Here is a 25,335-nt window from a genome sequence, read left to right on the forward strand (position 1 = left end):
GGCCTTTCTGACCACAATGTTCTTTCCCTCGAGAGCACATCAGAATTTCTTCATCCGAGAGGATGCAGTACAGTCTGCCGTATTGAACAAAAGCAAATATTGTGCAACAGGCACGACGTATTATCAATCACTAGCTGGATGGTGCAGTTCATCGACACGCCTCCCGTGTCGCGTTGTCATGAGGGTTCCAGGCCCTAGTATGGGCCGAAGAGGACTCTGCAGCCGCAGGATCCCTATTCTTTCGAGGAAAAGTAGGCGCAGTACTGGAGGCGGGCGCCCCGCGGGGGACCAACTGTACCTGTGTGGGGTCCACTTGTGATACAGGACTGCCATCCTCCTGGCACAACATCACGACTATGGCATAGTAGCCCTGGGGACAATCTTCCTTTATGAAGGAGACCAAATCCCCCTCTGCCAGGCCTCTACCATGTTTTATGGAGGCGGCATTGATGTAGACTTTGGCATCCATTTCTGCCTCCCATATGAAGCCGAATCCTCCTTCTACGTTAGTATAGACCAACCTTCCATTGGAGCCGACCTGACACCTCCAGCCCTTTCTTCTTCTCTACCTAATTCACATGGATCCCACTGTACTCCCAGAGATCTCACATAAAACTTCAACCTAAAGGCTGGCCTATATAGTTAACCCTGTGGAAACCTAACAGGATTATGCCAAGCAAAATAACTTTAATTTTATAACATCACTGCCATCTAGTGGCCATATAATACATTACATATCTGGTAATAAAATATAATTAAATACAGTGTTCTAAAGGGGCCTGGGAGTCCATGGCCATGCCCTCGCATTCTCTCACACTTTAAATATTGCCATCTCAGGCAATACAGACCTGTAATAAGAGGGTTAATACAGTTTTAAAACATTTTAAAACACTCGGTCTGATTTTTTTTGCTACAAAGTCTTCATGCTGATGCCAGCCCTTCATGGTTATGGGTCCTGGAAACAGGATCAATGCAGTCCATATTTCCTGTCAATAACTCCCACGGTCTTTTTTTAAAATGAGCTGAAACCGGTCTTCCTTGATAAGGACCCTGGAAACATGGATGCAGTCCATATTTATCTAAAATTCTCAATGCACAAGTTCTTTTTAGTAAGGGCCCTGGAAGTAACAAAGTGTTCATAAAAAAGTCCTTGATTTATGCACCCATGCCTTTGACTGAGCAAAAAAAGGTGCAACAGGCACAACAAAACAAAATAAAAATAAAAGTGAAGCCTACTTGGCTACAACAGGCCCACTTGGCCTTGAGAGAATTGTAAACTCAATCTCCTTCACTTATAGGGGCATCAACAGTTGATAAGGCAATGGAGGAACAGTCATTTTGCAATGTGCTATAGTCCTTTAGAACTATCCTTTTTTTCAGCTTTCAGTCCAGGCCTGCATCAGCCAAACTGAGGAGAATACCTGAAGGAGAAATCTCAACATCAGTGGTTTAGACCTTCTTTATCAGCCTTCCATAATACTTCTTCCAGGAGAAAGTGGCTTACTCCAATTCCAGAGTTGGTCCAGGTACCGGGTCTACATAGGATCCTCGGCCATTTGGATCTGATGTTTCTCATCTTCCTCTTGACAATACCCCATAGATTCTCTTATAAGTTAAAGTCAGGTGAGTTTGCTGGCCAATCAAGCACAGTGATACTATTGTTTTTAAACCAGGTATTGGTACTTTTGGCAATGTGGACAGGTGCCAAGTCCTGCTGGAGAAAGAAATTTTCATCTCCAAAAACCTTGTCAGCAAAGGGAAGAATGAAGTGCTGTAAAATTTCCTGCTAGATGGCTGCGCTGACTTTGGTCTTGATAAAACACAGTGGACCTACACCAGCAGATGACATGGCTCCCCAAACCATCACTGATTGTGGAAACTTCACACTAGACCTCAAGCAGCTAGGATTGTGTGCCTCTCCACTCTTCCTCCAGACTCTGTGACCTTGATTTCCAAATGAAATGCAAAATTTACTTTCATCTGAAAACAACACCTTGGGTCACTGAGCAACAGTCCAGTTCTATTTCTCCTTGGCTCAGATAAGACTCTTCTAGTGTTGTCTATTGGTTATGAGTGGCTTGACACAAGGAATGTGACATTTGTAGCCCATGTCCTGGATACGTCTGTGTGGTGGCTCTTGAAGAAATGACTCCAGCAGCAGTCCACTCCTTGTGAATCTCCGCCAAATTTTTGAATGGCCTTTTCTTAACAATCCTTTCAAGGCTGAGGTTATCCTGGTTGCTTGTGCACCTTTTTCTACCACACTTTTTCCTTCCACTCAACTTTCCATTAATATGCTTGGATACAGCACTCTGTGAACAGCCAGCTCTTCAGCAATGACCTTTTGTGGCTTACCCTCCTCGTGGAGTGTGTCAATGACTGCCTTCTGGACATCTGTCAAGTCAGCAGTCTTCCCCATAATTGGGGAGCCTACTAAAACAGACTAAGGGACCATTTTAAACGCTCAGGAAGCCTTTGCAGGTGTTTTTTGTTAATTATTATGATTTAATGAGATAATGAGTTTTGGATTTTCATTGGCCGTAAGCCATAATCATAAATATTAACAGAAATAAACACTTGAAATAGATCACTCTGTTTTTATATATATTTCCTTTTTTTTGTTTGTTTTTTTTTTTTTTTTACTCTTTACTTTGTCCCACTATGGGACTTTCATTTTTTACAGGCTGATTACTTGTATAGCATAGGGATGCAGGAGCATCCCTCTGTTATGCCAGCTGTCAGCGCTGCACAGTCAAATTTGCTTCATCATGCTCTGAGCATGATTAACCCCTTAACGACCGCCGATACGCCTTTTAACGGCGGCCGCTAAGGGTACTTAAACCACAGCGCCGTTAATTAGCGGCGCTGTGGAAAAAGTGAATAGCGCCCCCCAGAGTCGGATTTTCTCTGGGGTCTCGGTTGCCGAGGGTAGCCGAGACCCCAGAGAACATGATTCGGGGGGGTTTTACCGACCCCCGAGTTGCGATCGCCGGTAATTAACCGTTTACCGGCGGTCGCAACAAAAAAAAACAAAACGCGATTTGCCATTTAATTTCACTGTCCTCCGATGTGATCGCACATCGGAGGACAGAGAAATAGTGTCCCCGATGGCCCCCAATAGCCCCCCAATACTCACCTATCTCCCCCGGTGCTCCTTGTGGCTCCCGATGGGCGCCGCAATCTTTTTTCCGGGAAAAAATGGCGGGCGCATGCGCAGTGCGCCCGCCGCCCGGCACCCAGAAGATCTTTGGGGTCTCGGCTGCCGGGGGTAGCCGAGACCCCAAAGAACATGATCGGGGTCGGTTTTTACCGACCCATGTTTTGCGATCGCCGGTAATTAACTGTTTACCGGCGACCGCAAAGAAAAAAAAAAGCGATCTGTAATTCTCTGTCCTCTGATGTGATCGCACATCAGAGGACAGAGTAATAGGGGGATTCGGGGACCCTATCATACTCACCCGGTGTCCCCGGGTCCTCCTGCGTCTCCTCTTGCCGGCCGGCTTCTTCCTCTGCAAAGAAAATGGCGGGCGCATGCGCAGTGCGCCCGCCATCTGCTGCCATCTGCCGGCCGGCAGGAGAGACGAGTTGGGGCTAAAATTAGGGTTAGGGTTAGGGCTAGGGTTAGGGTTAGGGTTAGGGTTAGGGCTAGGATTAGGGTTAGGGCTAGGGTTAGGGCAAGGGTTAGGGTTAGGGCTAGGGTTAGGGCTAGGGCTGGGGCTAAATTTAGGGTTAGGGCTAGGGTTAGGGTTAGGGTTAGGCTACTTTCACACTAGCGTTTTTTGGCTTCCGTCGCAATGCGTCGTTGGAGAAAAAACGCATCCTGCAAAAGTGCTTGCAGGATGCGTTTTTTTCTCCATTGACTTGCATTAGCGACACATTGCGACGGATTGCCACACGTTGCAACCGTTGTGCGACGGATGCGTCGTGCTTTGGCGGACCGTCGGCACAAAAAAAGATACATGTAACTTTTTTTGTGCGACGTGTCCGCCATTTCTGTTATGATCCTAGTGGTAGAGGATCTCAGGAGTTGTAGCTAAGTCCGCAACCACAAAAACCAGCTCATAGGGAGGTGGTAACTTGGTTGACCGCATACCTGATCCTAGCACAAACAACTAGAAGCAGCCGGGGAACGTGCCTACGTTGGTTCTAGACGTCTCGCACCAGCCGGAGAACTAACTAACCCTTTAAGAGAAAATAAGACCTCACTTGCCTCAAGAGAAAGGACCCCAAAGTTAATATACAAGCCCCCAACAAATAATAACGGTGAGGTAAGAAGAAAAGACAAACGTAAGTATGAACTAGATTTAGCAAAGAGAGGCCCACTAATTAATAGCAGAAAATAGGAAGCGGACTTATGCGGTCAGCAAAAACCCTACAAAAATATCCACGCTGAATATCCAAGAACCCCCGCACCGACTAACGGTGTGGGGGGAGAATATCAGCCCCCTTAGAGCTTCCAGCAAAAACAGGAATCACATTTTGTACAAGCTGGAACAAAATAAGAACAAATGCAATAAACCAAAATAAGAAAGCGGACTTAGCTTTTCTTGCAAAAATCAGAGGACCAGGAGTCAGGAGAAAACAGACATAGACTGATTACATCGATTCCAGGCACTAGACTGAGCTTCCAGGAAGTCTAAATAGGAACACCCAAGGCCTAACGAACCAGGTGGGTACCAACCTGGAGAAAGACAATCAAAGTGTCATACCGCTAGTGATCACAAGAGGGAGCCAAGAAATACAGTTCACAACAGTACCCCCCCTTTAAGGAGGGGTCACCGAACCCTCACCACGACCACCAGGGCGATCAGGATGAGCAGCGTGAAAGGCACGAACCAAATCGGCCGCATGAACATCAGAGGCGACCACCCAGGAATTATCCTCCTGACCATAGCCCTTCCATTTGACCAGATACTGAAGCCTCCGTCTAGAGAGACGAGAATCCAAGATCTTCTCCACCACGTACTCCAACTCGCCCTCAACCAAGACCGGAGCAGGAGGGTCAACAGCAGGAACCACAGGCACAACGTACCGCCGCAACAAAGACCTATGGAACACATTGTGAATGGCAAACGACACCGGAAGATCCAAACGAAAAGACACCGGATTAAGGACTTCCAAAATTTTATAAGGACCAATAAAGCGAGGCTTAAACTTAGGAGAGGAAACCTTCAGAGGGACATACCGAGAAGACAACCAAACCAAATCCCCAACACGAAGTCGGGGACCCACACCGCGGCGGCGGTTGGCAAAACGCTGAGCCTTCTCCTGTGACAACTTCAAGTTGTCCACCACATGATTCCAAATCCGCTGCAACCTATCCACCACGGAATCCACCCCAGGACAGTCAGATGACTCAACATGCCCCGAGGAAAAACGAGGATGAAAACCAGAGTTGCAGAAAAATGGCGAAACCAAAGTAGCGGAACTAGCCCGATTATTGAGGGCAAACTCAGCCAATGGCAAGAAGGTCACCCAATCATCCTGATCTGCAGAAACAAAACATCTCAAATAAGCATCCAGTGTCTGATTAGTTCGCTCCGTTTGGCCATTAGTCTGAGGATGAAAGGCAGATGAAAACGACAAATCAATGCCCATCTTAGCACAAAAAGATCGCCAGAATCTGGACACAAACTGGGATCCTCTGTCAGACACGATATTCTCAGGAATGCCATGCAAACGAACCATGTTCTGAAAGAACAAAGGAACCAGATCGGAAGAGGAAGGCAACTTAGACAAGGGCACCAAATGGACCATCTTGGAAAAGCGATCACATACCACCCAGATGACAGACATTCCTTGAGACACCGGAAGATCTGAAATGAAATCCATGGAAATGTGTGTCCAGGGCCTCTTCGGGACGGGCAAGGGCAAAAGCAACCCGCTGGCACGAGAACAGCAAGGCTTAGCCCGAGCACAAATCCCACAGGACTGCACAAACGAACGCACATCCCGCGACAAGGAAGGCCACCAAAAGGACCTAGCTACCAAATCTCTGGTACCAAAAATCCCAGGATGCCCTGCCAACACTGAGGAATGAACCTCGGAGATAACTCTGCTGGTCCATTTATCAGGAACAAACAGTCTATCAGGTGGGCAAGGATCAGGTCTACCAGCCTGAAATCTCTGCAACACACGTCGCAAATCAGGAGAAATGGCCAACAAGATTACTCCCTCTTTAAGAATACCAGCTGGCTCTGAGACTCCCGGAGAGTCAGGCACAAAACTCCTAGAAAGAGCATCAGCCTTCACATTCTTCGAACCAGGCAGGTATGAGACCACAAAGTCAAAACGGGAGAAAAACAATGACCAACGAGCCTGTCTAGGATTCAGGCGCTTAGCAGACTCGAGATACATCAAATTTTTGTGATCAGTCAAGACCACCACACGATGCTTAGCACCCTCGAGCCAATGACGCCACTCCTCAAATGCCCACTTCATGGCCAACAACTCCCGATTACCAACATCATAGTTCCGCTCCGCAGGCAAAAATTTCCTAGAAAAAAAAGCACAAGGTCTCATCAGAGAGCAACCAGAACCTCTCTGCGACAAAACAGCCCCTGCACCGATCTCAGAAGCGTTCACTTCAACCTGAAAGGGAAGTGAGACATCAGGCTGGCACAAAACAGGCGCCGAAGTAAACCGGCACTTCAGCTCCCAGAAAGCCTCGACGGCTGCCGTAGCCCAATTAGCAACATCAGAACCTTTCTTGGTCATATCCGTCAAAGGTTTAACAACGCTAGAGAAATTAGCAATAAAACGACGGTAGAAATTCGCAAAACCCAAGAACTTCTGTAGACTCTTAACAGACGTGGGTTGAGTCCAATCATGAATAGCTCGGACCTTGACTGGGTCCATCTCTACTGTAGAAGGGGAGAAAATGAAACCCAGAATGGAAACCTTCTGCACTCCAAAGAGACACTTTGAGCCCTTCACAAACAAAGCATTATCACGCAAAACCTGAAACCATCCTGACCTGTTTTACATGAGAATCCCAATCATCAGAAAAAAACAGAATATCATCCAGATAAACAATCATAAATTTATCTAGATACTTCCGGAAGATGTCATGCATAAAGGACTGAAACACTGAAGGAGCATTAGAGAGCCCAAAAGGCATCACCAAGTACTCAAAATGACCTTCGGGCGTATTAAACGCAGTTTTCCAGTCATCTCCCTGCTTAATGCGCACAAGGTTGTACGCACCCCGAAGATCTATCTTGGTGAACCACTTGGCACCCTTAATCCGGGCAAACAAGTCCGACAATAGTGGCAAAGGATACTGAAATTTGACCGTGAATTTATTCAGAAGCCGATAGTCTATACAAGGTCTCAAAGACCCGTCATTCATGGCTACAAAAAAGAAACCCGCACCAAGAGGGGAAGAGGATGGACGAATATGTCCCTTTTCCAAAGACTCCTTTATATAAGAACGCATTGCGGCATGCTCAGGTACAGATAGATTAAATAATCGTCCCTTAGGAAATTTACTACCAGGAATCAAATCTATTGCGCAGTCACAGTCCCTATGAGGAGGAAGGGCACTGGACCTGGACTCACTGAACACATCCTGATAGTCCAACAAATACTCCGGAACCTCAGAAGGAGTAGAAGAAGCAATAGACACCGACGGGGAATCACAATGAATTCCCTGACAACCCCAACTTGACACAGACATTGCCTTCCAATCCAAAACTGGATTATGGGTCTGTAACCATGGCAGACCTAAAACGACCAAATCATGCATTTTATGCAGAACAAGAAAACGAATCACCTCCCGATGTTCAGGAGTCATGCACATGGTCACTTGTGTCCAATACTGCGGTTTATTCTCCGCCAATGGCGTAGCATCAATTCCTCTAAGAGGAATAGGATTTTCTAAAGGCTCCAGAACAAAACCACAGCGCTTGGCAAACGACAAGTCCATAAGGCTCAGGGCAGCACCTGAATCCACAAATGCCATAACAGGGTAGGAAGACAATGAGCAAATTAAAGTCACAGACAAAATAAACTTAGGTTGCAAATTACCAATGGCGACAGGACTAACAACCTTTGCTAGGCGTTTAGAGCATGCTGAGATAACATGTGTAGAATCACCACAGTAAAAACACAACCCATTCTGACGTCTATGATTTTGTCGTTTGGTTCTAGTCTGAATTCTATCACATTGTATTGAGTCAGGTGTCCCTTCAGACAACACCGCCAGAGGATTAGCAGATTTGCGCTCCCGCAAACGCCGATCAATCTGAATAGCAAGAGCCATAGAATCATTCAGACTTGTAGGAATGGGAAAGCCCACCATCACATTCTGAATAGCTTCAGAAAGGCCATTTCTGAAATTTGCGGCCAGAGCACACTCATTCCATTGAGTAAGCACGGACCATTTCCGAAATTTTTGGCAATATACCTCAGCTTCATCCTGGCCCTGAGAAATATCCAGCAACGCTTTTTCTGCCTGAATTTCAAGATTGGGCTCCTCATAAAGCAATCCGAGCGCCAGAAAAAACGCATCAATATTTGTCAATGCCGGATCTCCTGGCGCCAATGAGAAGGCCCAATCCTGAGGGTCGCCACGCAAGAAGGAGATAACAATTTTTACTTGCTGAGCTGAGTCTCCAGACGAACGAGGTCTCAAAGAAAGAAACAATTTACAATTATTCCTAAAATTCCTAAATTTAAATCGATCTCCAGAGAACAGCTCAGGAATAGGTATCTTAGGCTCTGACATAGGACTACTTGTAACAAAACCCTGAATGCCCTGCACACATGCAGCAAGCTGATCCACACTAGTAATCAGAGTCTGAACATTTATGTCTGCAGCAGGGCTTCAAGCCACTCAGAGATAAAGGGGAAGAAGAAGAAAAACTCAGAACTTCTTTTCTTTTAATCCCGCTTCTGCAATGCATTAAATATTCACTTTTTGGCCTGGAATACTGTTATGATCCTAGTGGTAGAGGATCTCAGGAGTTGTATCTAAGTCCGCAACCACAAAAAACAGCTCATAGGGAGGTGGTAACTTGGTTGACCGCATACCTGATCCTAGCACAAACAACTAGAAGCAGCCGGGGAACGTGCCTACGTTGGTTCTAGACGTCTCGCACCAGCCGGAGAACTAACTAACTCTTTAAGAGAAAATAAGACCTCACTTGCCTCAAGAGAAAGGACCCCAAAGTTAATATACAAGCCCCCAACAAATAATAACGGTGAGGTAAGAAGAAAAGACAAACGTAAGTATGAACTAGATTTAGCAAAGAGAGGCCCACTAATTAATAGCAGAAAATAGGAAGCGGACTTATGCGGTCAGCAAAAACCCTACAAAAATATCCACGCTGAATATCCAAGAACCCCCGCACCGACTAACGGTGTGGGGGGAGAATATCAGCCCCCTTAGAGCTTCCAGCAAAAACAGGAATCACATTTTGTACAAGCTGGAACAAAATAAGAACAAATGCAATAAACCAAAATAAGAAAGCGGACTTAGATTTTCTTGCAAAAATCAGAGGACCAGGAGTCAGGAGAAAACAGACATAGACTGATTACATCGATTCCAGGCACTAGACTGAGCTTCCAGGAAGTCTAAATTGGAACACCCAAGGCCTAACGAACCAGGTGGGTACCAACCTGGAGAAAGACAATCAAAGTGTCATACCGCTAGTGATCACAAGAGGGAGCCAAGAAATACAGTTCACAACACATTTCCAACCGCGCATGCGCGGCCGGAACTCCGCCCCCGCCTCCCCGCACCTCACAATGGGGCAGCGGATGCGTTGAAAAAACAGCATCCTCTGCACCCGTTGTGCGGTGCTTACAACGCTAGCGTCAGTACGTCGGCCCGACACACTGCGATGGGCCGAGTAGGACGCTAGTGTGAAAGTAGCCTTAGGCTTCTTTCACACTTGCGTCGGTACGGGGCAGTCGCAATGCGTCAGCCCGACGTACCGACGCACGTTGTGAAAATTGTGCACAACGTGGGCAGTGGATGCAGTTTTTCAACGCATCCGCTGCCCAGTCTATGTCTTGGGGAGGAGGGGGCAGAGTTACGGCCACGCTTCGTGGAAATGGCGGATGCGACGTACAAAAAAAAGGTTACATTGAACTTTTTTTGTGACGACGGTCCGCCAAAACACAACGGATCCAGTGCACGATGGACGCGACGTGTGGCCATCCGTCGGTAATACAAGTCTATGGGCAAAAAAGGCATCCTGTGGGCACATTTGCAGGATCCGTTTTTTGTCCAAAATGACAGATTGTGATGGATGCCACACGACACAAGTGTGAAAGTAGCCTTAGGGTTAGGGTTGGGGCTAAAGTTAGGGCTAGGGTTAGGGTTAAATTTAGGGTTAGGATTGGGGCTAAAGTTAGGGTTAGGGCTAGGGTTGGGGCTAAAATTAGGGTTAGGGTTGGGGCTAAAGTTAGGGATAGAGTTGGGATTAGGGTTAGGGTTTGGATTAGGGTTGGTATTAGGGTTATGGTTGGGATTAGGGTTACGTTTGGGATTAGGGTTGGGATTAGGGTTAGGGATGGGATTAGGGTTAAGGTTAGGGTTGGGATTAGGGTTAGGGGTGTATTGGGATTAGGGTTAGGTTTGAGGTTAGGGTTGAGATTAGGGGTGTGTTGGATTTAGGGTTTTGATTAGGGTTATGGTTAGAGTTGAGATTAGGGCTGTTTTGGGGTTAGGGTTGTGATTATCGTTAGGGTTGTGATTAGGATTATGGATCGGGTTGAGATTAGGGTTAGGGGTGTGTTGGAGTTAGGGTTGGAGTTAGAATTGGGGGGTTTCCACTGTTTAGGTACATCAGGGGGTCTCCAAACACGACAGACAATTTTGCGCTAAAAAAGTCAAATGGTGCTCCCTCCCTTCTGAGCTCTGCCGTGTGCTCAAACAGTGGTTTACCCCCCACATATGGGGCATCAGCGTACTCGGGATAAATTGGACAACAACTTTTGCGGTCCAATTTCTCCTGTTACCCTTGTGAAAATAAAAACTTGGGGGCTAAAAATCTTTTTTGTGGGAAAAAATATATTTTTTTATTTTCACTACTCTGCATTATAAACTTCTGTGAAGCACTTGAGCATTCAAAGTTCTCACCACATATCTAGATAAGTTCCTTAGGGGGTCTAGTTTCCAAAATTTGGTCACTTGTGGGGGGTTTCTACTGTTTAGGTACATAAGGGGCTCTGCAAACGCAACATAACACCCACAGACAATTCTATCAAAGTCTGAATTCCAAAATGGTGCTCCTTCTCTTCCGAGCTCTGCCGTGTGCCCAAACAGTGGTTTACCCCCACATATGGGGTACCAGCATACTCAGGATAAATTGGAGAACAAATATTGGTGTCCAATTTCTCTTGTTACCCTTGTGAAAATAAAAACTTGGGGGCTAAAAAATCTTTTTTGTGGAAAAAAAAAATATTTTCTATTTTCACTGCTCTGCATTATAAACTTCTGTGAAGCACTTGGGCATTCAAAGTTCTCACCACATATCTAGATAAGTTCCTTGGGGGGGTCTAGTTTCCAAAATGGGGTCACTTGTGGGGGGTTTCTACTGTTTAGGTACATCAGTGGCTCTGCAAACGCAACATAACGCCCGCAGACCATTCTATCAAAGCCTGCATTCCAAAATGGCGCTCCTTCCCTTCCGAGCTCTGCCGTGCGCCCAAACAGTGGTTTACCTCCACATATGGGGTATCTGCGTACTCAGGAGAAATTGCACAACAAAATTTGTGGTTAAATTTCTGTTTTTACACTTGTGAAAATTAAAAAAATGGTTCTGAATTAAAATGTTTGCAAAAAAAAGTTAAATGTTTATTTTTTTCTTCCACATTGTTTCAGTTCCTGTGAAGTACGTAAAGGGTTAATAAACTTCTTGAATGTGGTTTTGAGCAGCTTGAGGGGTGCAGTTTTTAGAATGGTGTCACACTTGGTTATTTTCTATCATATAGACCCCTCAAAATGACTTCAAAGGTGATGTGGTCCCTAAAAAAAACATGGTGTTGTAAAATTGAGAAATTGCTGGTCAACTTTTAACCCTTATAACTCCCTAACAAAAAAAAATTTTGTTTCCAAAATTGTGCTGATGTAAAGTGGACATGTGGGAAATGTTATTTATTAACTATTTTTCATTACATATCTCTCTGATTTAAGGGCATAAAAATACAAAGTTTGAAAATTGCAAAATTTTAAAAATTTTCGCCATATTTCGGGTTTTTCGTAAATAATCGCAAGTAATATCGAAGAAATGTTACCACTATCTTGAAGTACAATATGTCACGAAAAAACAATCTCAGATTCAGTGGGATCCGATAAAGCGTTCCAGAGTTATAACCTCATAAAGTGACAGCGGTCAGAATTGTAAAAATTGGCTCGGTCATTAAGTACCAAATTGGCTCTGTCACTAAGGGGTTAAGCAACTTTGCCAGCTCTGTTGACCCGGATTTTGTCATGACGACATCAGGTCACCATGGAAACGTCTGCGGGGTCTCCGATCCAGGGGCAGAGGGGCGTTCTTACCTTTGCCTGCTCCAAAACGCTGTGATCGAGTTCAATCATAGCATTTAGGGGGTTAAAGTGTTGGGAGTGGTACAGGACAGCTGTACCGGGTGTCAGCTTTCAGAATCAACTGACACTCAGCAGCAGTCGTCTGTGCAAGCAAAATTGCCTTGACGTATCTATATGTCCAAGGTCAATAAATACCAGGCGACCTGCATGTATTGATACATCTATGGTCGGAATGGGGTTAATATATTTTCTAAATTTACATTTGCCATATCTAATTGTTCCATTCTCTCTATTCTCCAGCCATGTTAGAGCCATGTTAGAGATCATTTTATGGGGGGAATAATTGCTATGTAGCAGCTGATATCAAATTGTGCTAAAAAATTTACATACCCCGACAGAATATTGCTTTCTTGGCCTTTTTGCAGAGAATATGAATGATAACAGCAAAACGTTTTCTCCACTCATGGTTAGTGGTTGGGTGAAGCCATTTATTGCCAAACTACTGTGTTTCTCTTTTTAAATCATAATGACAACCCAAAACATCCAAATGATGCAGCCATAAAACATTCCTCCTTGTACTTATTATTGCTGTCTTTTTTCCTGACTTTATTTCCATTGTTGCCTTACAGAGTCAGACAGGGAGAGTTGAGGGGGGTGCCAGTGTAGGGTGCCAACCTCCACAGCAAGGTAGGGTGACATTAGACCATTCATAGGGAATTCGTGCTACTCTTTTTATATGGGCAGCTGATTTCACCGCATAAGAATATGTGCATGGATGTTTAATTGCTATATGGTTCAAATCACACTGTTATTAAATTATTTTGCCGTAATCATTCTTTCTCGGGTGAATTGTAAACTGTATCTCTATCACTTGATCTTATGGCATAGAATGCAACCATAGTATATTTATTTTGTTTGTACTGATGTTGCTATCTGTTTTTTCTGTCCTTGCCTCCTCTCCTTAGGGCCTAATAGGGTCATATAGAGAGAGTCAAAGTCCGAGCAGAGGCGCCATTGCGCAGGTGTAGGGTGCCAACATCCGCAGCAAGGTAGTGATATAGAAGGGTTAATGTTTTACCTTTAATTGTCTTTTGCCTTTAATTGCTAGAATGTTTTTAGTCATGATGCAGTAGTCTGGTAGGCTCCTCTTCAAGGATTTTATACCTCTTATCATATATGCTCTCAATAGTCAGCCACAGCATGTTCTGGGTACGTGAGAAATAAAGGTCAGCATAACCCGGGGTAACAAGGGGGGCTCCATGAATTACATTGAGTTACATTTGTTGTAAATGGTCTAAAATACTACTGCCTCTTGCTGCATTACATCAGATAAAAGTGACTTTGCTCACAGAACGTGTGCGATTTCCTTTTTTCTCCAAGCGCTTGTAAATGTAAGGCGTAACTTCCTGATTTGGCCTCACTGGTGATCTGGCATGTCTGACATTGGGTCAGAACGCAAACAGCTACAACAGTAGGACTACTGTATGTTAGATCATGTCTAGGCCGAACGAATTCCTTCTATCTTGCATGTCTGAATAAGTGGCTAACTTTTGGCCATATGAATCTACCAGTATTTTTAAAGATTTATTTTTCTTTTTAACATACAATTAATAAAAGTAATATTTTATATAAATATGTGTTTAAATAGTGTTTAAGTCGGTGATACCTTGCAGATAAAGATGTCCCCAGTCCAGCATGTTTGCTACTGCATTGCAGTTGAGAAAGGAGGGAGCGCCCAAATTGGTCTATTGAGATAAAACTGTTGTGCTTGTCCCCGTTGCTCCTATTCCCTAGTATTCGACACACATACCCGTCTCTTCTTCTTTCTTCCTGATACCTCCTGCTCCCTTTTTCTTCTCTACCTAACTCACATGGATCCCACTGTATATTTCCACAGATCTCACATAAAACTCCAACCCACCTAAGGGCCGGCCTATATGGTTAACCATGTGCCAAACTAACAGGATTATGTCAAGCAAAATAACTTTAACTGTAACATCAATGCCATCTAGTGGCCATATAATACATTACATATCTTGTAATAAAATACAGTGTTTAAGAGCCGTGGGAGTCCTCAACCACTCTCTCACATCGCTCAAGCTTTGTGAATCACAGATTGAATCTGAAAGTGTTTAAATTCTCATGGAACCACACATTTCAGGGAATTTGTCTAGAACTCGATCCTCTGTGGACCAGTCTGCTCATTTCTATTGGTAAGAGAAAGTTGGACTAAGTTTAGGCAACGCAGGTTTGCCCTAGTGATATATAAATTGTAAAACCATCTTTTATATCTCTTAAAAATATACAAACAGTATTTTAAAGTGGCATGTCAAAAAATTATAAAAGACTCCACCAAGGACAGCCAGATAGTAAAAGTTTGATTAAGGAAAGGGAGACGTTGACCCAGGACTAGGAAGAAACAATAGGTAAGAAATTAATTGATACAATAGAACAATAAGTGAACTCTCACCCTCAATCTTTTTACAGAACTTTGTAATTTTTTTTCTATTGTAGAGTCTTTTATACACCGACTTTGCTTTATAAGTTTGGTGTTAGATAGTCCCTTTTGTGCTTTAGATACAGTGGGGAAAAAAGTATTTAGTCAGCCACCAATAGTGCAAGTTCTCCCACTTAAAAAGATGAGAGAGGTCTGTAATTGACATCATAGGTAGACCACAACTATGAGAGTCAAAATGAGAAAACAAATCCAGAAAATCACCTTGTCTGATTTGGCAAGATTTATTTTGCAAATTATGGTGGAAAACAAGTATTTGGTCCAGGGCCGGCTCCAGGTGTTTGAGGGCCCTGTGCGAAAGAGTCTCAGTGGGCCCCCCTTTAACACATACCACGATTCATGATGCACAGATACAGCAGAGAAATATAGCACAGCCACGTAGCATATAACACAGCCCACGTAGTATATAACACAGCCCACGTAGTATATAGCACAGCCACGTAGTATATTGCACAGCCCACGCAGTATACAACACAGCCAGCCATGTAGTATATAACACAGCCCACATAGCATATAGCACAGCCACGTGGCATATAACACAGCCATGTAGCATATAACACAGGCACGTAGCATATAGCACAGCCATGTAGCATATAACACAGCCAATGTAGTATATAACACAGCCCACGTAGTATATAACACAGCCAGCCATGTAGTATATACAGTAGTCTACAACAAGTCCCAGCATCACTCAGATGCAATACTGTAGGTCTGTACGACTACAAGTCCCAGCATCGCTAAGAATACCATATTGTAGCACAAGAGTCCAAGACAGTACTGTCTTGCACAGAGCAGAGACCATGATCCACTCTTGCCACCGCCTGCACGGTCATACCTTGTCCTCGGAGTTGGCTCCCAGGCTCAGCAGGCTGCATACCCCCGCAATGCTTTGGGACCAGGCAGGAAGGAAGACTCACTGCTTCACTTTCACGACCATGCCATTGCCCCCGTTGTGGACACAGGATGCACCGTGCACTGACTGCTGCTCCATCTTTCTGCTTGGCGCTGGACCTGGACGGTGGACAATCTCTGAGCTCTTATGATGACGAGCTCTCACCCATCCGGAAGTGACGACACAGACGACCGCCGGCCCGGAAGTGACTCTTTGTATCCATGGTGACGGCGGTGAGTATTCCTGCAGCTGTGCAGCGCCAGCGAAACTCAGTCCCAGAGAGCTCTGCGCCGCCTGCTGCTGGGGATGTGCTCCGCTTCAGAGTTCTGGCTGGGAGTTGACTGTACTGAAAATGTAATACACACACAGCACGTGTCCAGCTGCGGCGGCCCCCCAGGAGCGCACCAGTGTGTGTGTGTCATACCTTTACTACCGTAAATGGGCCCCCCCCCCGTCTCACCAGGGCCCCGGCCCTTGCCTGGGTACGCCGGGTGCTAACATCGGCCCTGATTTGGTCACCTAAAAACATGCAAGATATCTGGCTCTCACAGACCTGAAACTTCTTCTTTAGGAGACTCCTCTGTCCTCCACTCATTACCTGTACTAATGGCAACTGTTATCAGTATAAAAGACACCTGTCCACCACCTCAAACAGTCACACTCCAAACTCCATTATGGTGAAGACCAAAGAACTGTCGAAAGACACCAGAAACAAAATTGTAGCCCTGCACCAGGCTGGGAAGACGAAATTTGCAATAGGCAAGCAGCTTGATGTGATGAAATCAACTGTGGGAGCAATAATAAGAAAATGGAAGACATACAAGACCCCTGATTATCTCCCTCAATCTGGGGCTCCACGCAAGATCTCACCCGTGGGGTCAAAATGATCACAAGAACGGTGAGCAAAAATCTCAGAACCACAAGGGGGGACCTAGTGAATGACCTGCATAGAGCTGGGACCACCGTAACAAAGCCTACCATCAGTAACACTACACCGCCAGGGACTCAGATCCTGCAATGCCAGACGTGTCCCACTGCTTAAGCAAGTACATGTCCGACCCCATCTGAAGTTTGCTGGAGAGCATTTGGATTATCCAGAAGAGTATTGGGAGAATGTCATATGGTCTGATGAAACCAAAGTAGAACTGTTTGGTAATAACAAAACTCGTCGTGCTTGGAGGAGACAGAATGCTGAGTTGCATCCAAAAAACACCACTGTATGCTGCTGTAAAATCGGTCTTTAAGACGCAACACGATTTTATTAAAATATTTACTTATTCCCCCCACCTCCCCATAATTTGTTGTGTGTCTTATAGTCCACAAAATATGGTATTATGTCTCTCGAATGAAAAAAATTATGTTTTGGGAAAACTGGAAATCTTTGGTGAGGTTTTGAATTTAGAAATTAGAAAAAAAAAACGCCAAATCTGACTACATGAGGTAAACAAGGCAGATTTTTTTTTCAAATGCAGTAACTTTTTGCTGTAAACTCTAATCTCTGCGCACACACAGAATTTGGAGCTGTATATCTCAAAACAGTTGCTCCAACCCAAAGGTGTAGCTAGGGGTTTGGTTCAGAGGGTGCAAAACTTTTGAGTGGGCCCCTAACCATGTAACCCTGATTACAAATATGGTGGCGCACCCTAATACTGGATGTAGGAGAACCTCAGCAGATGACAGAGCTGTCGTGCAGCGGGGTTGTGCAGTGTGACAGACAGGCAGTGACCCAGAAATGTTCAAAACATACGTGTTTTAATGTCCAGAACTCACACAAGTAAGCAGCACACGGTATCCTCCAGATCGCAGTCGGGAATCAAGACAGTCAGTAGCCAAGACCGGTTGCGGTGGGTGACTGCACCAATGTGCTACGCTGAGGGGTGCCAGGCCGTTTGGCTCTGTGTTACTTCACACCTGCTGAGCCTTGCAGAGCCACCTGCTCTGCACATTTGCAAAACCAAAACTGACACACCCAAACCTTTGCTGCAGGGTTTTTAAAATGGAATCTGTGGCCATGGGCCTCACTACCATCCTGTATTTCGCTCCAACAATAAAAGTCCATGCCGGGTTTCCTTAAATCTGCTTTGGGCAAATGGCGTGCCCAAGACAAAACTTACTTTTATTTTGCACTGCAATCACAGCTATGTCTGTGACTGCAATGCACTCCAGCAGTCTTGATATATTTCTATGCGCATCCTGGGGGACACATAGCAACTCTCACATATAACACCTGTCACTGCCTCACATACCCCCCCTATTCAAACTTGTGGGGTTGAACATTTGTCACCATACAGGGGGCCCATGACAGGGCATCCACATTTCCCTGCAACTTCCCCACCCGATGTTCCACTGAGAAACTAAAGTTTTGTAGGGACATAAACCATTTGGTGACCCGAGCATTCCTCTCTTTCGCATTGTTCATCCAGGAGCGAGGTGAATGGTCTGTTATCAAACGAAACTGATGCCCGAGCAAATAGTAGTGTAGGGACTCCAAGGTCCACGCCTTCTCCACTACGCTATAATTTTTCTCCGCCAGGGTCAGTTTCCTGCTCAAGTAGGTGATTGGGTGTTCATCCCCTTTCACCTCTTGCGACAGTACTGCTCCTAGACATACCTCTGAGCCATCTGTCTGCACAATAAATGTTTCCTTGAAGTTGAGGCTGATGAGGAACGGCTATCCACACAACGCCGACTTTAGGGACTGGAATGCTTCCCCCCACTAGAGGATCCACCAGACCATAACCGACTTCTTAACTTTTAACAGGTCAGTTAGGTTTACCGATCTCCCAGCAAAATTGGGTAAAAACTGGCAGTAGTACCCAATGATGGACCAGAGTCACTAAACTCCTTGAGTCCAAGAGAGCCTCTGTTTGGTACCCGTTGACGAGTACTTGGCACAGTTGGGCTTCGCTGACGGCAGTGCTTGTAGTTGCGGTGCAGACTGGCTGGGCAGACATAGACATAAGGTGAGTATACCCGCAGTCCATGGGTTCAGCTGTCAGGGGGCATTTGGCAGCCACATGTCTGGGCCCTTGGCACCGCCAACACTTAATAGCTGCGGCATAACTAGACCTTGGGTCTGTTTTAGAGGAAGCAGCTCTTTTGCCACTTTCACTTTGAGTTACCCACTCATTACGGGCTCGGTCCTGGTTGGTCCCAGCAGAGAGTCGGAGACTTGTAAGACCTGGCCTGGAGGGAGCCAACTGCCCCACTACCATCCTGTAGTTTGCTCCAAAAATAAGAACCCATGCTGGGTTTTCTTAAATCTGCTTTGGGCAAATAGCTTGCCCAAGACCAAACTTACCTTTATTTTGCACTGCAATCACAGCTATATCTGTGACTGCAATGCACTTCAGCGGTCTTAATATATTTCTATGGACATCCTGGGGGACACATTGTGATCCTCGCTTATAACACCTGTCACTGCCTCACAGCTGTTTCTAAAGAAATGGTGGCCATATAGTTGTAGATACCAGTCCTGCAGATCATATAAGATTACAGTACAGTTATTGATGGTGACTTACAGATGACATTCTTTCTGATGGAATCATTCACTTTTCCTGTCTTTTCCATCTAGCCCAGACCACCATGGCAACTTCTTCCAGCCAGGACTTGGCTGCAGAGATTACAATAAAGACACATATAACTTCTCACATATCCTGCACCACCCCCATCTATCCCCAACCTGCACAAACTTCTTATCCTGCTGATACCCCAATGCTGAGCTGCTGGTTCCATATATGTCCCTATTACTGCACCTACAGTATGGTAATGCCCTCTAATTTTAAACCTACTGAAGCTCTAGTTTACCCTTTCATTGAACTCGTGAAGTATAATGTCAACAAAACAGCCCACAAACACTAAGATACCCTTAGGCCATGTTCACACTTTGCGGGTGACCTCTGCGGGTTCTCCTGCAGCGGAATTGATCAATCTGCAGGGCAAAACCGCTGCAGTTATCCCTGCAGATTTATCGCGGTTTGTTCTGCGGTTTCCGCTGCGGGTTTCCGCCTATACTATTGATGCTGCATATGCAGCATCAATAGTAATGTTAAAATAAAAAAAAAAGTTTATATACTCACCCTCTGACGTCTCGATCTCCTAGGCGCTGTACCTGGCGCTCCGGTTCCAAAGATGATGTGCGAGAAGGACCCTTCGTGACGTCACGGTCATGTGACCGCGACGTCATGGTCATGTGACCGCGACGTCACCGCAGGTCCCGTTCGCACAGCAACTCTGACCGGCCGGCCGCGTGCAGCGCTGAGAGGTGAGTATAACATGATTTTTTATTTTAATTCTTTTTTTTACCCCAAATATGGTTCCCAGGGCCTGGAGGAGAGTCTCCTCTCCTCCACCCTGGGTACCACCCGCACATTAACCGCTTACTTCCCGCAACGTGGGCACAGCCCCATGCGGGAAGTAAGCGGTTCAATGCATTCCTATGGGTGCAGAATCACAGCGATTCTGAACAAAGAAGTGACATGCTGCGGGTTGTAAACCGCTGCGTTTCTGCGCGTTTTTCCCGCAGCATGTGCACTGCGGTTTGCGGTTTCCATAGGGTTTACAAGGTAATGTAAACGCAATGGAAACTGCTGCGGACCCGCAGCATCAAAATTGCTGCGGATCCGCGGTAAAAACCGCAAAGTGTGAACATGGCCTTAGAGTGAATTCCTTCACAGTACCCTCCATACACACAGTGTTTGATAATCCTATTGTAGACCACCCCTCATCTGCCCCAGAAAAGTATGGTGACCCCAACACAATATGATCCCCCAACTGTGACAACCCTCCATGCAGTATAATGGGGCTACATACAATATAATGGCCCCACATATCTCCACAATGTATAATGGCCCCCACAAAGCTCTCCACACAGTATGATGGATCCCACACAAACCTTAATACTGTATAATTGCTTGCATAGAGTTTAAATGCTCCAACATAGCACTCCAAATATTATAACAGTCCCCACATAGTCCTCCATACAGCATAATGCATCCTATAGCCCATACATTATAATGCACCCATTGCCTGTACAGCATAATGCACCCCATAGTCCTCCATATAGTTTTATGGCCACCACTATGGCCTAAAAAAATACAATAATACAAAACTTGAGTCGCCCACCAGGAAAGTGGGGTACTCGGTACTGGTTCCGGTCGCTCTTAAAGGGGATGTCACGGTGGCTGCGACCCGGTCCGTGGCCCTGTGACTGAATTAAAGGGGAATGGTCTTTTAAGGGGTATTGTGAAAGTCTATTTTCGTGACACCACCTGTGGTTCTTGGTCAGAGGGATCGACACAGCTTAAAAGGGGTCCTCTGAGGTGATGGTATGGCGGCTGCATGGTGACGCTTCCCGCGGGTGAAGCGGGGTCCCCTGGGCTCCCAACGTATATGGCAGGGATGATGAGTTGCCAGTAAATAACAGAGGACTCAGAGTTGCAGTCTTTACCCCTGGTTTACTGTTGGTAGCAGGCCACAGTCCAGGGCACCGGCAACAGGAACAGGAGGAGTCAAGGAAGCCGGAAACAAGAAGAGGTCCCCTTGGCAGGTCAGGTTGGGAGCCTTCCACTTTGTGCTCACTATTAGTCCCTTGCTGCCTGAAGTATCCTAACAAGGTCCTCGTTCTTTCCTGTCCTGGGACAGTACCTGTATGGTAGGCAGCTTGAGCCATTCCTCCTGGGGTCTCTGCACAGTGACTCCAGGCTACAGAATGCTGCTGTACCGCAGGATTAATACGGGCAATTTACATATACTCCTATGTCCTCCGATTCTGTCGTGCAACTTATAGTCTCCCACGACCTCGGGCTCCCGGTACCCGGTTTCTGCGCTTTGGCTCTGAGGGTGCCCGGTAGCAGTTCCCCTCTGAGCCTTTTTTCCTTTTCACTGTGCTACTCTCCTGTCTCTGTCCACTCTCCGACTACACTGAACTCGACTGACTTTATTCCTCCTCCAGACCAGGATCTTTATTCAGGGAAGCTGACCTAAAATTGGATTTTGAGCTCCCCCTCCTGGCCTGGATTCAGAAGGTGTTGTGTGTGAGATTACCTGCCAAAGGGATCCCTCTTGTCTCCAGGCATAGCACTACCCTCCCCGAGAGGAAGGCAGCACTACTGTGGTACCCGAACTCCTGGGGTGCCACAAAACTCACCTCTCCTCCTCATCCCCCTCTGCTTTGGTCTGTGCAGCTTGTCTTCTGAAGCATCACATATCTCAGTGTAGAGAACACCATGTGACGTTATTACACTGAGAAGTAAGATGCCGAGGAAGAATGATGGGGGAGAAAGCGTCAGCTGATGCTCCCTCCTCCATCATTGCTTTCAAGTGTATTTGCAGATGCCGATACAGTTGAACTTGGGTAGTGTAGCTCCGGGTGGGCCCCTTAGAGGGCGATGGCCGGGGCGGCTGCACCCGCTGCCCCCCTGGTAACACACAGGATCCACCAATTGCAATAGGCAATGTCACAGTTGATCCTGGCCCCTATCTTCATACTGATCTTTCCACAGCCTCATTAAACTCTTCAATTCAAAAGTATAGGGTTTGGGATTGATTATTGAGGCTATGGACATGTGTTTCCTGAAACAAAAAGGAAGTTAGAGTTATAAAAGCCCTAGAGGCCAGTGTGAAAGTTTCAATATTTCTATTATGTATTTCTAATACAGATTGTTATATGTAAAAATAAAACTATTGTCAAAAATGTATCAAATACAGATTTAACAGAAAAATCTAATTAGACAACAGATCATTTTCCCTTTAAGAAACAGAAAAACTTCTAATATGTAAATACTCAAGCTGAAACTACTGTAACAAAGTCCGCAATATACAGATTTCTCCTTGTGGTAATATTTGCTTACTGTTTAGAGTCACTTCATGTGTTTATTTCCATCCAGCTAATTATGAAGCTTACACATACAGTGTTCTGTTAAACTAAACACTACCCAGTTTTAGATTTTTGCAATCTGTTAAAAAAAAATGTGTTTCAAACCCACACATACAGAAAAGACCTGTGCTTTCAGGCCAGCACTCAGTAATTAGTGGAGAATTGACGGTCTGGATGCACACATCAGACGTCTTTCCAAGCAGTCAATATGTCTGCTTGTCACCATAAGGGGAGAAGATAAATTGATGATTAACATTAAGTAGCTTTTCATTGTTTCCAAGCTACTGGCGACTCAGTCTGTTCACCTGTAATCCTGACTGTGTCAACACTCTCAAATTATTACAGTCAGTTAAGCTAATGCAGAAGGCAAAAAGCAATGTACACTTCACATAATGGGACGTTTGGAAGAAGTAATGGCTGCTAATGAGAGGATCAGTTCAGGTAATGTGCAAGAATGTCAAGGTTTCGGAAGATTAAAGGTGATGAGCGTGTCAGGGGAGTACTGGACTTGTCACAGAGAAAAATGTGTATGTTGAAAGAACGGCAGTGACTTACAATTGGGGATAACATTTAAACAATGCCACATTAAATCTAAAAGGAGAAAAAATGTTGTGAACACCTGCTCGTTGTTGGGTGCATATAGTGGTGGATGTGACATATGCATAGAACAAGTATTGGTAGGATATGAGTTAGAAAAAAGAATAAAATAGGTTCCTGTTCAAGTGATTTAATACCTATTCAAGTGATTTGGCAAACATTGTGAGAGCTATAACTTTTTTTTTATTTTTCAGCTAATGGAGCTGTATGATGGCTTGTATTTTTGCGGAACAAGATGATGTTTTCAGCGGTGCCATGTTTATTTACATTTGTCTTTTTGATCACGTTTTATTCCACTTTTTGTTCGGTGGTATGATGATAAAGCATTGTTTTTTGCATTGTTTTTAATTTTTTTTATGTGTTCACTAAAGGGGTTAACTAGTGGGACAGTTTCATAGGACGGGCCGTTCCAGACGCGGTGATATCAAATATGTGTATTGTGGTTTGGGCCGGTTTTAGGCAAAGTGGGGCCCTGGGCAAACGTTTAAAATGGGACCCCAAATGCTCACATATTGCTCCATCACACAGAAATATTTCAGTTGTATTTACATGCGCTCATCTCAGGCTGCTAAACGAGTGTGAACAGCAATATTAAAGTCTTTCGATACTTGCAGTGTCAGAGCGAGGCAGAGGGGAATGATGGGGGAAAGAGCATCATCTGATGCTCTCTCCTCCATCATTGCTTTCAACTGTATCAGCATCTATGATGCCGATACAGTTGAATGAGCCTCGCAGGTTGGGGTCGGTGTTGGCGCTGGGTAGGCCCCCTTGACTCACAGGCACCATAGCGGCTGCATGGTGTGCCCCTATTAGTGGCACACCAATGGCTGGGGGCCCCTGGGGTTGCAAGGGCCCTAGGCAGCTGCCTAGTCTGCTTGCCACTAACGCCGAAGCTGACTGTGGTAGAGTGTCTCACTCGGCTGGACACAGAGGTGTAAACGGTACACTCTCTGTTTAAGAACGTGCTTGGTTTATTGAGGCAGCACAAACCAAGCAGGAGACAAATAAAACATGGCCCTCTGGGCAAAACAAAAACAAAACACAGTCCTTCTCTTAGCGGGGTTCAGCCCGCTCATGGGTACAATGTCCATGGTACAGGTCCTTAACATGCTACTCGGGCATAAACTTTCCTGGAGTGTTTCCTCTCCAGGTACACTGCACACTGCTGTCTTGAAAAGCCCTCCACTTAAACCCTAGACCATGTGACTCTTATCCATGATGTGACTGACCACATGATTGTGACATCACACAGGTCCTCTCAGTACATGGAGGTGCAGGTGGAGATAAGGTGGACATCTTCCCACCCACGGAATGATGTCCACAAAAAACAACAGCCCATGTATGAAACTTTAACTTAACTCTCACAACCATAGTGCTGGAGGAAAATACTCTGGTTTCACATCACTGACACCCTTTAGAGCAGTAACATATATCTTCCCTCCAGTACTTTACCAGTCACTCCATCACAGTATTTTTATTGTTTATACAGTATTTTTTTTTCATAAAAAAAATATTTATTTACAGGTACAATATATTTAGATTTTTTTCTTACTTTTTTATTTTTTTAAAATATTTTTACAATCTTTTAAAAACTTTTTTTAACTTTGTTTAACTTGTTTACTTTGTCCCACTATGGGACTTCAATTTTTTGCAGGATGATTGCTTGTATATCATGGGGATGCAGCAGCGCCCCTATGCTATGCAAACCGTCAGCTCTTAAATGACAGGCAAAGTTGCTGATCATGCTCTGAGCATGATCTAGCAACCTTGCTAGCTATGGTCATGTTGTCATGATGGCATTGGGTCACCATGGCTATGATCGGGACCCCGCGATGATGTCTCCGATCCAAGGGCAGAGGGGCTGTCTTCTCTATGCCTGCTCCCAGAATGCTGCGATCTAGTTTGATTGTAGCATTTAGGTGGTTAAAGTGCCACAATCAGCTGACACCCAGCGT

This window comes from Ranitomeya variabilis, chromosome 1, assembly GCF_051348905.1.
Source record: "Ranitomeya variabilis isolate aRanVar5 chromosome 1, aRanVar5.hap1, whole genome shotgun sequence".
Classification (NCBI taxonomy): Eukaryota; Metazoa; Chordata; class Amphibia; order Anura; family Dendrobatidae; genus Ranitomeya; species Ranitomeya variabilis.